The sequence below is a fragment of the Thermobia domestica genome, chromosome 13 (genome assembly GCF_964235325.1).
Source record: "Thermobia domestica chromosome 13, izTheDome1.hap1.1, whole genome shotgun sequence".
NCBI classification, from domain to species: domain Eukaryota; kingdom Metazoa; phylum Arthropoda; class Insecta; order Zygentoma; family Lepismatidae; genus Thermobia; species Thermobia domestica.
Window position 1 is genome coordinate 179,975,991 of NC_137466.1, and position 18,018 is coordinate 179,994,008.

The window sequence follows — 18,018 nt, forward strand, 5'->3', positions numbered from 1 at the left end:
CTTTTTCGTCCGTTTTTTTTTTTTTTTTCTTTCTTCAAGTCCAGAGGCATTGTATAAGACGTTACGTATGGTTTCACATCTTCCTACGTCAAGAGTTAAAAACAATCAGAACACTCTTGAAGATTATATGAATTGCGAATATTATCACTTCAGAAAGTATCGGTTGAACATTTCTTCAAATCATGGGATAGCATATCATCACCACTTGCAACATTCTACTAAAACCGAAAGTGGTGAGAAGTTTACTAGTGCTTTTGGTTTCAGTACTTACTTTCAAAGAGGAAAAACGATAAGAGATACCAAAAAGCGGCTTTCGTGATACAGATTCAGCGCCTCAAGAATTTGTTGAACCCAGAAGTAGTGAAAAATCTATGTTTATTGGATTACAACACTGATCGCATAGTGGGTAAAACGGAAAGTTAGGGCCTAGCATATATATATATATATATATATATATATATATATATATATATATTTAAATATATGGATTCAGTACCAAGAATATGTTTCATCTCTGATTTTATTTATTTATTTTTGTTGTAACCAGAAGTGATAGACATCAATTATCACTTCTGGTTTTAATCCCTACAAAGCAAAAAATGTAAGAAATAGCGAGCAATGGCTTTTTGATATACGAGGTAGATTCAGCGTCCGAGAAACAGAATCTGTTCTTAATCTTGTTCCTCTATTGCAGCCAGTAGTTATAGATGTGCTACTTTGAGTATTGAATTCACATAGTTTGGAAGTCTACGTTCATTCACACTGTGAAATTAAACTCACTTGTCATTAAAAAAACTTAGGGAGTCATTTGCTCCCACTCCTGCAACCTCAAAAACGCTTTTTTTTCTAAAAGATATGTTTTAGGCCATACGTAGCTTACCATTTGTAGGGTATAAATGCATACATATTTTTCGATGTCTGTAAATCATAGAATTCGGAGCTCTACTTACAAGCATTGCATTACTTAATTTACAAAATAATTATGTTGTTAATCATAATTGTTATTGCGTTATTATAACTGAAATTTAACAAATCTGTTCAGAGCGTATGAAATCTTAAACATTGTAACCTTGCCATTACTCAATTAAATACAATTAGTCTCAGGGAAGAGAAACGAGAAAACAGTAATAATGTAATCATTTTTTAGAAACCACACGTCAGTTTCTCACCTCCAGATGCCCCATTTTAAAATGCAATTGGCAAAATGATTTTAAGTCAATTTTCCTTCTTTTTTCTTTTTCTTTTAATTTCTGAAGTGAATAAGCTTATTCATGGGGAAAACCGAAACAAAATACTAATTTACGTTTCATTTTCCTATTCAAGGAAATCTGTTTGTCATTATTTCTTTTGTCAGAAGGAGACATATTACTGATTTTGTATATGCTTTCAGCAAGACATAAAGTGTAGATAAAAAGGAAACTACGTTTGCACCGTTATTTTGTAATAATTTTAATATTTTGTAATAATTTCTTTTATTACTTTCTAGAATTTATATTGGAATAACTCATTACCTTCAGTTCTAGAGAAGCAGTCAATTTATACTCTAACTCAGTGTTTCCTAACTTTTGATCTGCAGACTCCCAGAGGATCATGAGTGATTAAAAGGGGTCACAAAGCATTTTATTAAACTTTATTTAATCATGTTGCTCACAAATGAGAATTTGTAATGTATGTAAATGACGTAGATTTCAACCAATTGAGAAGAATAAATACCAAGAGATAAAAGAAGAAATAACAAAATTACCAACCTAGACGGAAAGATGCATCACCTATCACATTACTCCGATATTTTATTGAAAGCCTATTATACATAACATTGAAAGTGCTGCCTGATTCAAATAAATGAAAGTTTGACATGAAGGACGCAGCATGGAGATGAGTTGTGATTGACTATATTTAGGTATAAAAGAAAAAAAAAGTATTTGAAAGAAAATCTGAAATTAGCTAAGCTCTCACCTTTCGGTGCCTACAGGATTGTAGCTGAGGTAAAATGAAACATTTGACATATTGAATTCAGATATAAACTAGTCGAAGAGTGTTGTATAGACACTGCGATGCATTATAGGTCAAAAGGATACGCCCCACATCTCACTCTTGTAAGATGTGTTCGTCTGTCACTATTCAACTTTCGGCATTTCTTGCAACGAGTAAGTGTCTATCACGAAATTTTGATTTCCTAATCAGTGAAACGTACACTTCATTTTTGTGGTTTGCATCACACCAACAGACGTACCGTGATGTTGAAACTTTTAAATGAAATCCCAACAAATCGGAGGAATTTACTATTCTGCTTTTCATTTCCACGTCTAGTGCCTTTCACACGTTTTCAGTGGCATTTTGGTAGATTTAAGTGTTTCCTCTTTTGAGGAAATATTATAAACTGTTGGCAACGCTGCTCATTTGAGACAACTGTTATTTCATTGGTACGGTCTCTGTTAAATAGAGAATGTTTTCGCTTTGAGTGGATAAACGTATTAATGTGGTATTCTATGAGAAGTATGATGTGCATAGAATAGTTAATTGTGTGAGTATAAGCATTTATCATAACAATTTGCTATTGAAAGGAAGTGGTATTATACAAGTGCTTAGCATTAAAAAAAATACTTTTCCAAGAAACTCATCGATTATGCAGTCAGCCAACGAGAGAAAGTTTGAGAAAAATCTATTTTCTTGAACATTTTTATCATTGTCATATCCATTTAGACTCATAAACATGTTTAAAGTTTTTGACCTTTCTTTATTTTGGTTTCTAGAAGAAAATGAAAATGGTATCTTATCTGTGTAAACAATTTACAGAGAATGATCTCGAAGTCCATCTGTTAACTACGTATCTTATTATTAGTTTTGTTTTGACAGCTTCAGTAAACAACGGAAGGTATTTAACCAGTGTGAAAACAAATACTGTAGTTAAACTCTCGATTTTTCTATTTACTTGACTTTTCAAGTACTTGTGAACAAAATTAAATATCGTATGTACGTATGTATAAAGTTAAGAGTAACTTTATACGTATGTATAAAGTTAAGAGTAACTTATACGTACGTACAATGAAATAATTAAAAGTTAACGAGTTTTTAATTTATTTTCTTTTAAGATAATTATGATCAAATTGAACAAAATCGCAGTTCTTTATGCACACAAATTAGACATATTAGGAATGTGTCCTAATCCCCCCCCCCCCCGAACCGTGTTTTAAAACGTAAATGTTCTTTCGATAATCTTTCATCATTGTTTAGATTTTCTTATCTACAATTTATGTGAGAGACGACGAACTGTAACATCTTAAACGAATGATCCGGTAATTTTTAAACACGGATTCCAGGATCCAATAACAAACACCCCCTATCATGTGTGTATCTCAAAATCTCAAAGGCCAAGTGCAAGGAGATAGACTGTCTAATAACTTCAACTATTTTTTTCTAATTCCCTATCCGATTCTCGCCAAAGAATGCTTTCATAAAATTTTGACATTAAATATCTTGAATAGATATGTAGAGTTTAGTTTAAAAAACACTCATCACCTATGTCTCCTTTTTTAAGAGGTCATATCTCGCAACCGTAGTTTATATCTATCTATCCATCTATCTATACAGTATATATATATATATATATATATATATATATATATATAGGGTATCCACATGAAACCTCCCTCATTACAATATTAGCAGGAATATTATGTACAGGTCTGGTGTAGACTCTATCTTTGCCATAGGAACAAATCCATAGGGGTTATGTTGCGAAATCGCGGTGGCCAAGGAGTGGGTCCATCGCGTTCCGCGTCCAATCCATTGCTGTGGAAACGTTTGGTCTAAAGCCCTACGAACCAACCCATCTAAACACCAGTGCGGTGGGGCATCATACTCTTGGAATATCACGTTTGGTTGCAAAGAAAGTAGCTGTGGAAAAGTGAAGTGTTCAAGCACGTCCAAATGGACAGGACCAGTTATTGTGTACTTCATGAAGAAAAATGATCCGATAATTCGGTCGCGTCCCAAAGCACACCACACATTCACTATCTCACTATCTCTGACATATTCAAGAACAACGTATGGGGGTTCGGAACCCCAAATGCCCACATTGTGACGATTCACCTTGCCTGATGTGTGGAAGATTACCTCATTACTGAAAATCACCCTCCCCAAGTAATCGGGGTCATCCTCGATTCGTTCCAGAATCTCCATTGCAAACGTGGTTCGTTTTGGTAGGATATCAGGTCGTAGCGCCTGAACAATTTGCCCCTTATATGCATACAAACGCAGTCTTTTATGTAGCACACTATGGACCGTTGAGCGTGGGATGATCAGCTCGCGTGGCGTTCTGCGAACTGACTTTGTTGTGCTTCTAGTGAAGGCCTCCCTGACCTTTGTAATGTACCATTATTACAGTTGAAAGTAATGGCAACTTTTTTTACTCACCCTGTACCTAGTGAAATTTTTAAAAATTCTATTTCGGTTTAATTACACAATTTATTTATTCTCTTTACTTCAAATTAAATGTAATGAATCGAAAGGTCTCATTAGTAATCATACTTTAACTGCATAATATATTTATTTATATTTTGATTAATTGTAAATCCCATTTTCGCATATACAAGTTGAATAGTTACAAGGTTTACCATTCTGACGTCATACCGAAATATAGTTCCGCCATTGGATATAAATTTTCTTAATTTCAGACCAATATAGATTTTGGCCAGGTATCCAAACTTTCCCTCACCCCTTTTCACTAGTCCATAGTCACTTTCAGATCCGGTTATATCTGGATTTCACCAAATTTCTATTCGCTTTGTAATTTCCGCGGCTGGAAGACTCCGCCCTGATTGGTGGAATTCTCCAATCCCTGTCGTTTTCGGCGCAATGTTTTCATTCCCATCACAGACGGGTTAACAAAAACAGCTCGTAATAGTTACTATGACATATTTGCCGGAAGAACCCTAACTTCCAGGAAAATAAGGTAAAATTTTAGTTTCTCTGTCACAGTAAACGCCATATGATCATTTAGGAGCTGACAAATCTACATTTTCGTTAAGTGAACTGTAAAACAAAGGAGAAATAGGAACCAGCTTTTCAGACGCCATATTGCTCGTTATGCAAGCAAAAGCATAGACAATTTAGTTTCAGTATGGAATCTTTGAGAAGGCCGGTTCTATAATTATAAATTTGTTTGGTGATAGTAACAGTAAAATCAGTTGGGGATTAGGGGAAATACGACCTGGTTTTGTGTATTTTGTTCGTGTATACAGTAAATGTGATTTTTTTATTATTTATTTAGTAATTGCATGTACACAGTAGGTTTCATAGTTGCAATGTTAACTCTCAGAATGACAGCTTAATCTAACTAAAGGGGCTCCTATTTCTTTTCGGAATTGAACGATTTCTAGCAGGGAATGGGTTAGTTATTGTTTGTTTTAGGGTCTTTTCCCCTCTCAGGGGAAGGGTCCCTCAATAAACCTCGTTAAGGTGCCCCCAGGGCATCAATCTTTAGTAAACATGTTGTAAACAATTGGTCAGGTCATTTTGTCCCCCTAAAGTTTAATAGAGCCAATTTCATATACCAACAAGTAGTAATGTGTTTGAAGGTACTTGTCTTCAACATGCATGTAATTAAATGGTGCTTGTTTGGTTTAGTAGTTTAGTATATATATTGTTATGTGTAGATAGTAGTTTTGTGTGAATGTGTGACGTTACTGTGCGAGGATAGTGTAGTTACGTATGTAAACTCATTACCATTTTTCTAACTAAAAGTAACTAAACCAGAATAAATATTATAGATTTGATTAGCAAGTGTAAGGCTATATTTTAGTACACAGCGAATTATTTCTCTACTACAGCGCCATCGTGTCCGTTTTCGGTAGTCAATTGTTTGTTGACATTACGACATCGCATTAGTTAGTGATCTAGATTGTTTGATTTTGGCCCCTTTTTCTTAAATTACATCCCGTGGATATGGTTTTCGGTTCTTATGAGTGTACATTCATAAAAAATAGCATGAGACCTTACTGTTCTGAAAATTACAGCTTGCTATGTCAATTAGCAATCGAAATATCCACTGAAATCAAGAACACCTATTTTTTAATATAAATACGCCCACATGATGTTACTGTTTGTTTCAAAATGTAATATTAAATTCTCTTTTCCCGTGGCTGTAGAAAAAATCCATTGTTGCTTTAGTTTTATCAGCAAATCAGAAATAAAATCATCGTTGACCATTTAACTTTCAGTGTGTGCACGTATGACTTTTTTTTAACAAAACTGCGAAGTAAATATAAGTCGGTGTTTCGTAATAAGAGTCTGTAGTTCGATGAATGTTGTCGTGTATCGGCCTAAGCGTGACATATCATGATAATTATAGATTTGTTAGTGTATAATATAATGAGTGTATGGCCTGGGCATAAATACACATAACAGGGTGTCTGTGTAGTATTGCTTCGTGTATGGAAATGAGTAAATAAATTAATAGATGTAAAAATATAGTGATTATATGAGTATAATATAAAATGAATAAGACGATAGGACACCTGTATACAAATGAATAGGCCCAGTGTACCTTATATATATATATATATATATATATATATATATATATATATATATATATATATATATATATATATATATATATATATATATATATATATATATATCGAAAATACGAATATGCTTGATGATACATCTCTTGTGCTTCGACCCCTACACCAATGCATTCATTCAACTGGGTTTGTTATCGGATAGCAAAGCGTAGTCTGGAATTATATTTTACTTCGTATTTAAGTACCTCATACTAACAGCCCAGGATCTTAAGCCTTTCATCAGATAGAGTAGCATCATGTGGGAATTACTTTTAAAGGTTGACAGAAATGATAATAAAGAAAAATAACTGCTATATCCTGGAATCATCGGAAAGTACAGGTTTGGTCATTTGTACCTTTGACATTCATTGACTTTCCGAGATTTTTTTCCTTCGTTGCTTACCTTATTTACTGTGCAGTGTTCATATAGCTAACAGCTTAGATCGGACTATCCGATTAAATCAACCGCTACTAAATTTATATTTATGCCCATTGCGTACCCGGATGTCGACCCCTGACCCTCTTAAGTATTTTTTGTTTCTTTTCTTAGTTTAATTAGATGATGGAAATTAACGACATCCCAGACCTTGGCATGTCTGCGCAGGGTAGCCATCGGTGATGTTTGGTCACTGAAATTTACCGATCCAAAATTTAGTTTATTTTAATGTTTTTTATTTTGGCAAATATCATTAGGGATATCTTAGTTATTACTCTAGTTTCATTACTATTCTGGACTTTCTTAGTTTCTAAGAGGTCGGATGATTTTTTTCCTTTTTGAAATTCTAAATTAGCACCTTCTCTAACCTTCCGGTGGATTTCCGGGGTCTTCAATGGCGTTGACCGGATACGGTGAGTGGTGGGATTTCCCTAAAGCCTTTGTCTTTCCGAAAATCCCATCGAGGGCACAGACTCGTCTCGTCGTTGCAGACATTTGTTTTTCTGCTATTTATTTGGTAAGCCGAACCCCTTTTGGCATAAAAGAGAATATTTGGTTATAGTATGTTGTATACATAAATTCGACCACTTATCTTTCGTAGTTGTAATGTTCTGTCTCCTCTCTTTTTACCTATCCTTCTTCTACTTCTTCTCTAAAGGTTTTTTTTTTAATTTCCAACCTTCCCCCCGGTTTTGAAACTCATGAAAGCATACAATGTTCATATCACTTATTTCGATCGTATGTACTAACTGAGACATCGAGGGATACAATTCGTGGAGGTATTTTCGGTATTTCAGCACAACTCAGGACCATTTTCACGATATTCAATCCACCATGGGAGGGACTGATGAAAGGTACACTACGATTTCAGATATCCAGAAGCTTGATTATTGTTCATCGATCGTACAAATTATATCCATTGATTACTGATTTCTGGTTTTCTTTCTATTGATTGGTTATATGGTGTGTATGTATTAGTAGTTTGGCCCACTAGTTTCAAATAGCCTTGATTTTTTCTTTCTCTGTATATACATCTATATATATATGCTTACATAGTTTGAAAAGTTACGTGCCTGTTCTATTTGTTGTATTTCCACCTCTTGTGTCAACTTATTAAATAACATCAACCATTTCTTTATACGCGGATTTTAGTAAATTGAATTATTATTGATTATCGGGTTTATATATACATTTCAATGTTGCAACCTTATGAAAAGAAAAGAATTTTGTTAGTCAGGGTTTTTGTTTTGCTTTGAGCCAAGAAAATGTGAATACTTGTTGAATATGAAAAGGTTATGTAGAATTTAAATGTCGACGAAATACCAAGATTGATATTAAAGTGAAATTTATTCTATTGAGTAATATGAATATATATATATGCGAGTATGTATATAAAGGGCTCGGTATTTACCCTGGTTGTTTTAGGTTGCCATAGATTTTGACACCCGATATTTGACCAACTATTTGTGTTTGTAAAGTATTACCGCGTAATTTGTGATAAATGACACCTTACTGATTTGTTAGTAATGTTCGTAACAATTAAAGTTTAATACTATGTTAAATGTTGCATGTAAATAGAACAAGTAGCAGGTCGTAAGAAAAGAAAAAAACCCTAATCCGTATCCAAAGTTATTTTGTGAACAATAGTGAAATCAGTAAACTACGAAACAGTGCGCCCCAAATCCTTCCCCTACGATCGGAAACCTAACTATTTGTCGTTCGTCAGTTCAGTGACTAAAATCTCTTGACTCCACGATCTATACTAGAAATAAAAATTCAGTGATCTTAATTTGAACTGATTTTGGTTAATAATTTAGTAATGTGAATACAGGACCTAGATAGGTCCAAAGACCTAACTCCATTGAGATATCATATAGTATTATGGAAATATGTTCCCAATGTCTGTGACTGGATCCGATAATATTTTTTTTTTAATCTTAATAAATTTTGAAATTTTATACCAAGTGCGTCAAGTGACGAAATGAAAACTATATTCAATATGAATAAACCATTTTTCTTTCGTCTGTAGTTAAGACAAACGATTAAATACTCTCATGGACACCAATCACAGTGCATAAAGAGAGTTGATAAAGGAGTTACTATCGACGTGAGAACAAGAACTCATAAAATTGTCGAAATTTCTCCTCTTGGGACAGAAACTCATTAAAAATGCTACCAAAGTGCTTTTTTAAATGATTAACCAATTATATATTTTTTATTTCCTCTTTCACATTGATATGTATTAGTTCGTACTGAATCTCAAATATGTGCAATGTTAATTTTTTCCTCTTCTTCTTTCGTTTTGTCGATTTTTTTTAACGTAATCCAACTTTCAATATATCTACAAAGAGAAATGTCTTATTAGATATTGAAAAGTAACAAATTTCTATGCATGTCTATAAACCATATTGTTTTACTAGTATTATTTTCTTTTCATGTATCGAAATTTCTCCTGTGCTGTGGAATTAAGTTTTTTTTTTTTTTTTTTTTTGAAATGTAATAAATGTCTATAGAAATGTTGATGTTGATTTTTGAGTTTAACGTTCTTTTTCAGCAGCGAGGCTATATGAGACGTGGATCTACTGATTAACGTGGAATCCGAACCACATGAGCTCCCGCCGGGAATCGAACCCGGGTCTCCCGCTCCAAAGGCGCGTACGCTAACCGCTTAGCCACAGAGGAGCTCGTATAGAAATGTAGTTAGGTTAGTTTAATTCAACTAAATGCAACCTGAAGTATACATTTTCCTGTATGAATGTGAGTGTGAGTGAAATGTAGGTTTAGTATTAAGTGCACCAATTCTTTTGACATATATGTGTGACTTACTATAATTAATGGTATTTGGCAATTAAGGTCGTTGAAAGTCAATACAGTACTAACTTAATTTAAGTTGGCTCTGTAAAGGAAGCAAAAAGGACGGAAATAGCCTGAACGAATGATCATCATGGGAGAACTGTGAAAGTCAAAATCTTCGACAAATATATGTTACTCTGATTTTTTTTTTTCTGTGGTCGATTCTAGCATGCCATCAACTTCGTCATTTATCTTTCAAATATTGGATGCTAGTCGAGAACTTTCGGAAATATTGAATAAACTGTTAAATTAAACTTTCTCATCTATCTCAGAGCTAGATTGGGATAATTCGGTAGTTGGGGTTAAATAGATCTAGGTCTGGGAGGTATGTGTCTACCTTTGATCACCTTAATACCAAATATTCAACCAATAGCTATTGGAAATGATCCCAATTCGATAATTATTCACTTTCCTTTACCATATTTCTCAAAAATATCCAGTAACAGTTTCCCTCTTTTCTCATCTTCTTACTTTCCCTCTGTTTCCTCTCTTCCTTTTTATCCCAACTTTTTCTTCTCTTCTTTACTTCTTCTTCTATTTTAATAAAACTAAAAAGGGGGTCGCGACTGGGAATTCCATATATAATAAACACGGTCATGTATTTATTTTACCTTATTTTATTTTTCTTCAAAAGTTCGATATAAAAGTTTTTTTTCCAGTTCGGTTGAACCTTGTAGGTTTCGAAACAAATGAATTATATATATATATATAATTAGATATAAGCTGATAGCTTCATGAATATTCCCCCACCAGGGGTGAAGGGTTCCCACTCACGACTTACTCCATGCATCTCATTTGTTACAGAGCGAGCTTAGTATTCTTTCTTTCTTTCTTTTCTTTCTTTCCTTTTCTTTTCTTTCCCTTTTCACCTTATGCACAGTTTCCTCAGATGTTCGTGCTTTGTCCGATCCAGGCTGTCGGTTGGCACTCCCCATGGCTAAAAACTTCTCAAACCATATTTTAATGCTCTTGATATCTAATGGGACCCTTGGTGCTTTCGTCTGAAGTTCCTTTTCACGGTAATTGGTGATTTAGTCTCAGCCACTGCGCTCTTTCTTTGCCCTTGTCATCTTTGTTCATGAACACCTGCAACAAATAATAATAATTAACAATCAATCAAAAAAAAAAAAAAAAAAAAAATTGAGTTGCTCTTCAAGATCCCGCAAATCGTTATTTTCTGGCACTAATAGTTTCCATGCAATTAATATTAGTAATCAGAGTGGTTTACTACAGGGTAGACCTATACAGACCAGCATCGATCAAGTATGGCATTTTAATTTACTGAGATAATGCATTTATTTCCTTCGGTTTGTTCGAAGCTTCAGGTATAAATGAAAAGAAATTAAGAACAAACAATGAAATTAAGAACACCCTACCTCTTCAAATCCACTTTTACCTCTGGGTGGTGCTACATTGTGTCAAATAGTTTTTAGTATAAATTGATTGACTTTTCATTGTAGAAGCAGAATCCACTAATCTTAAAACAAAACATTGCACGATCCCCTATAATCCCACATATATAGTCTCTCGCTGTAAATTGTAAATAAAGTAAATAATACACTTCAGAGATGAAAGTTTTGTTGTGTAAGGGAAGAAAATACAATCAAAAAAGACGAACATATTCGGCGAAGAGCGTTCCGGCGTTGCGTGCATTGTGCTCACTGGATACAAGTTTCACCAATTTCGCATTGAAATATATATATATATATATATATATATATATATATATATATATATATATATATATATATATATATATATATATATATATATGTTACATATGCACGGTTAATACACATGATAATTATATTGAGATCAAGCAGTGAGAGTAACTGTGCATGTTACTCAACAAACATTTAAACTTGTAGGAATAATGTACACACGCGAACTTAGATAGTTTCCCCTTGAGAAAACGTATTTTGCAGCCAGGTGCGCACCCTATATGATTATTTTTCCCTTCAATTGTCATATATTCTAAAATGTTATCTGTTTTTTTCAACTGAAATAACTTTTTCTTTCTTTTAAAATACTGAAAACTCGTAAAATGCGTAAAAATGTTAAAGGGGCAGGTATTACTTTCACACATACCAATATGAAAAGTTCTGGATATTCCTATTTATTATGCCTTTAATATATTTGAAATACAAAAATGAAATGAAATGAAATCTTTGAGTTTTACGTCCCACGGTTATGCCGGTTAGGCTAAAGGAGACGGTGATTATGAGAAATGAATGAAATGGTGGAATGAAGAGTGGGAGGAAACGGGAGAACCCCGAGAAAACCCACGCACACGGTGTTTGGTATTTGAAATACGTTACGAAAAGTAACTGTGATGCTACTTGATTTTTAAAAAATCGTTCTCGTGTGGTAACATATAGCAGTCTTTTATTTTGAGTAATGTATAAATATTTATTTTAATTCTGAAATACTGGTCAAGGTTTTTTAACAAAGATCAAAATGTGAAATATATACTTACTATAACAATCTTACGACTTTTATTGGGTTTTCAGCATTTTTTAAAATGTTATTTCCGTAAAATGAAGAATTTCAGATAACATTTTAGATACATAATAGTTGAAGAAAAAATAATCATTATTTTATTAATCTGCGCCTATGATTCTGTCGCTTGAATTTAGTCCATTTTGTCTGAATTTTCCGTTGGATTTGTTCTCTTGAATTTTGTCCTGCATTCGTAGTAATCACTTTGGTAATTCTAACAGAGGCTGTAAGAACAATAACTATTTTTTTAAGTTTCATCATAAATTTTAGATGTTATTTCTTCTTGTTCTTCTCGGAAAAATGACGAGGATACAGTTCTTTATCAGCAGTGTTATTCACATCTACTTTGGTAAAGATGAATGTAATTTTTTAAAAATACCTGCGGGCAAATGAAAAATTGATTGACTCAGTTGCAAGAAAGCCGTTTGACATTGTAACTAAAACAAACATAAAATAAATTTAATTCAGTATAATATCAAATTATTTCACATCAAGATATTATGCACTTTTTCAGTAGTTCATCTCTAACATGCTAAGAGTCGCAGTACGTAAAAGGTGCCACAATTCACATCCTCAAGACATTTTTGGCCATATATTAAGCAAATAATGCAAGAGGATGCATAAGGCGACTCTGAAGAAAGAATGTTAATGTTCTACATCACAACTCCTTTTTCGGCATCACCTTATCAGCTGATTTGTCTTATATGCATAATTCTATACTATATGCAATAGAATCATATATACTTCTATTTTCATATTTATATTGTCAATGTAAATAGCAGCAATACAAAATATCAATATCAATATCGAAATACTTGTATGTTTTTTGTAGTTTCAATCAAATCAAAAGGTCAGATAATTGGGGATAAGGGCCGTCTTACGCATCCCTTTGCATTGTTTGCTTAATATATGGCCAAACATGTCTTGAGGATATGAACTATTGCATCTTTCACGTACTGCGAGCAGCGGCGGTTTTAGCGGCTACCCAAAAAGTTTTGAAAAATATATAAACACGAAAAGATACAATAACGAGTAAATATATTTTCTCACTTTTTATATTAATGGTAAATAATTATTTAATAAACAGCATCAACCACTACTATAAAAGTAATTTCCTATTGTCGAAAATCAATCAAATGTGCATATATATCCATACGCGAGGGAACGGGTTACCCTCCCTGGACAGAATTCCTCGTCTCGAAAAATTAGGCAGAACGGGAATTCCCGTTCTGCCTAAATATAAAGTCATTTAAAATATTTTCTACAAAGTACTGGAGGGCGTTCAGGCAGAACGGGAAGACACATTAAAAATCTTGCCATTTTGGTTTTTAAAAGATTTCGAATTCTTGTTTTTAAGTGCCAATAGAATAAGACAACTTACTTTCGACAAGATAAATTTTCAAGCAAAACACCCAACGCAAGATAGAATGGAAATCCAACCTTTACACGGCTGTGATCGTCACAACAACGTTTGATAAATGGATTGCCAACGATTTAATCTCGACGTCACATCAAGCATGAGAAAGTCGACGCTAATTGTCTCTGGTTGTGGAAGGAAATCGAATGCAATCGTTCGTTGCGTCAACAAATTTTAAAATTTGAAAAAAAAATCTTAATGCAAGATTGCACCCTCCCAGATTTTTTGAACACCCCAACTATGTTCAAAATTCTGGATAAATCACTGCAAATGGATATCTTAGTTTAGCTAAGAAAGATATTCATTGTATTCCACGATTTCTTAATGTAATTGGATATCAATTATTATCAACAATTAAATTTCAAATAAGGGCATTAGTTGAATTATAATAAACATTTGTTATACTTCTTCATATTTGATTTTCATACAACAAAAACAACCTCTTATTATATCTATATTTATCAAAATTCAAAATGGAGAACGCAGCATCGGCTGTTATGCACTCGTGGTATAATTTATATATCATGGGCGTACACTTTCACTTTCTTGTGCGCTAGTGGATTGCACCCTTTGCTCTGTGACGTCACAGTTCGTTGATATCTTCTGAGTAAACCACAAGGAGAGGAGGAGAAAGTAGGAAACCCAGCATTGAGAAACAGCAGTGGTGATACGCAAACAAGAACATCGATCGTCATAGATCTATGACCATGCCTACACTGAAAACACCCACTTATTCCGTTCTCTTACGTCATCTCTTTGCCTCAGATTCTTTACATGCTTCCCTAAGTTGTTTTACTCATTGTAAAGCCTTCTCTTACGTCATGTATTGTTCAGGTGGAAATGACTGCCATAAAGCAACGAAAAGAATCTGATGAAACAAAAATGAATGCAACAGATGGAGCACCATACGTTCAACTAATCGCAGTATCTGACTTTTTTGTGCCGTTACTTTGGCTACCAGGAAGCATCACTTTAAATACTTCTTTTGAGGGAAACTGTTAAGGAAAAGTAAGTGCACATAGCTCACAACATTCATCAACCACATTGGTCAACCATTAATTTCTTTCATTCCCAGTCTTTGTGTCGCTTACACCAAAGCTGCCGGTGGCTGAGTCAAGTACTGTTAAGCAATGGTGCTATTCAGCCGGTTTACTAGAACCGGTTGTTAAAATATTTCGAGTTCGCAGAACCGTTTGTTAAACCCAGACATAAACACAAACATGCATACATACGATGACTTAACCAAGAGTGAAAGAAAGATGTCAAACAAATTTTTGAAAACACCACTGTACATTTCCCGCTCCCTTGTATTGGAAAAACAAGCAACTTTAAATTGTTTCAATTCAACGGACACCAGTGGCGGCTAATGTTAGTGTTGCAGCGTTGCGCAACGACCAAGGTATTTCAAGAAAAAAAAAAATATTATTATCAATAGTAGTAAAGAACAGAAAGAATACTTTTTAATACTCGCATATATACACTTTAAATAACATATTTTTTACTTCTGTAACTGTCCGTTCCGTTAATCCGTTTAAAAAGCGAAAAATAATCCGTCACAGAGTCTCTAATTTATATTGTGTTGCAGCGAGCATACAATGACCAGATTCCTTCAGCGCGGCAATTAGAGCAAATGTTAAGTCTCCTTTCCCCTATCTCGGAAGTTAAAGGGAATGGTCGTTGCAGTGCTTCTGCAACACAGCACGGTTTCCATTGAATGAGAAGGATTTTCGCGCTAAATAAGATTTCTGAATTTTCTTTCACTAGCAATTAACAAATGGAATTTGTTTTTATGCATTCATATTTTTAATTACGGGACCATACTGAAGCAAATCAATATAATGACAATTAAAGAAAGTGATTGCAGAATTACAAAATAAGAAAGAAAATATCTAGTAGAGGAGAAAACAAATGAAAGTAGACCCGCATTTACAAGTTAATTCTTAGCTTATATTGATAATGAAGGCTTCTTCTACAGTAATTTGTGAATCAAATATTAATAAGTCAATATGTAGAATCGCCCCCCTTACCCCTCTGGGGATAGTGTTTTAGTATAAACATATTTCTTTTATAAAATAAGTGTATTTTATAATCTTGATAACTTTCCACATAAAACTGTTTGATGGGAAACGCTAGATTGAATTTGGGACTAGTTAGCAATGCTCAGGGGCGTAGTCACGAGGGGGGTCCACCGGGTCCGGACCTCCCAAAAATTTCGAAACTCGACTAACATTTGTAGACTTTCTTAACGAGCTATACTTGTTTAACAGAGAAATGATTGATGTAGGCTAAATATTTTATTTTACACCTCATTATGTACTGTTTCTTTTCTTATAAAAATAATCATTCTATCATTTTTTTCTAAAAATATAGGTGACAGTAAGTAAGAATTACTTATCGTCTTTTCGGGTGCAGTATAAGACAGGTTTCATGTTATGTAGACGTATTGGACCTCCCTCAAATACTTTGGGTCCCTCCCAGTTAACATTTCTGGGTGTAGAATTTGCAGTGCTGTTTGTTTTGATGTTTTTTTGATTTTTGGCTTCTTTTACATGCTGATCCTTCATCTGGCGGGTTTCGAGGTTTCCTTTCCAGAACATATCACATTGGTAAGCATTGTTTCGCCTCATGTGGAAGTATATTGTGTTCATCGTGCATTACGTAACAACCAAGACGGATGATTTGGAATGTAGTTTTTTTCTTCTTTTACGCACATGTGTGTGTGTGTGTGTTGATGTATGAATATGTGACATTCGGAATTCATATCCAGTACCTCTTTTGTACCGGCTGTTTTGGTTTTTAATTATTAGGTTTAATTTTATTATATGTGCTTTAATTCTGTAAATAACCTACAAATTCTGAATGAGTTGTATACCGGGTACCATGACTTCTGTAAATAACTTACAAAAACATTGACCAGCTTTCAACTGAGGGAAAAATTGCAATTAAGGCTTAGACAAAACAAGCAAAGGGCAATTCAGGAGAGTGTTCGAAAAAAAAAATCCAGTTTAAATTTACAGGATATCTTATGGCAGTAGTGTTGTTTGCACCAGATACATTTCCTCAATTTATTTTAAATTTTCCTGGATAAACTGTGAATAAAGTGTGTTCAATGTACATTTTTTTTATAACACTAATCTCTGCTACGAACTCTCTTCAGTCGACGCTGAAGAGGAATTCGGATTACTGTCAGGGACTGAGTTTGCTAGAATGAATCGTTCGCAATAATCTAGAAAAAATATTTAGTGAATCTACAAAGCTTCTGAAATTAATATTAACTGTACCTATGGCGTCAGCAAAAGACGAAAAGTTTTTTTTTCCGCATGAGAAAGAATTGACACTTTCAAGGAATTGAATGTCCCAAGAAATGTTATCACCATTGGTTATGCTTTTCATGGAAAAAGACCTGACAATAAGAATACCAGAGTTCAACCAGCATGTATTAGACAGATTTGCTCCAATCAAGGAGAGGAGAATGAACTTACTAATTAATTAAGATGATTAATCGGATAAAATGTTCTGCATTTTTTATTTTTTAAAAACAGAATTTTATTTAATTTCACATGTCATATAGCATTTGCATCTAAAGTTATGTTGATTAGTCAATGAGTCCACTTTATATATTCTGTCTCTTATCGTTCGTACTGCAACACCCGAAACCACAATCCACCGGCCGCCACTGACGGGCACACAGAAATTTGAATAAATGGCCGCCATGAAATTTATCTGATGCGATCGATAAAGTTTCCCAGTCATATTTATTAAAAGTATATAGTTTATATATAAATAAAAATAGGAAGAGAAACTTTTTGAGACATTGGCTAAGAAGGAATTCTATTATGAGGGACATGCTAGATCAGCTTTACTTATAGATACTAAAATATCGCGAGCGAACACTGTCGCTGTAAAAATAATCAAAAGAAATCAGACATCATGATTGGCAGAAAGAATCAAAACTGATCTCCTTATAACTTCGCTATCCACCTCAATGCAATACTTTGATCAGGAGCTCCTTTTCGGCGATCGACACCGAAAATAAAGAATTAACATTCCCTGAAAACATCTAAGAAATATATGAATTGGCACTTTGTTATTGTTGATTTTGACTCTAACTAATTTGAAAAGTTACGTGTTACAGTGACTGCCAGGAAGTGCATAAGGACAAACCAGAGTTATTTTGAACGCTTGGCATCTCGTCCACAAGGTAATCACGTGGCATAACACACGAGCGTGACTAATTTCATTTA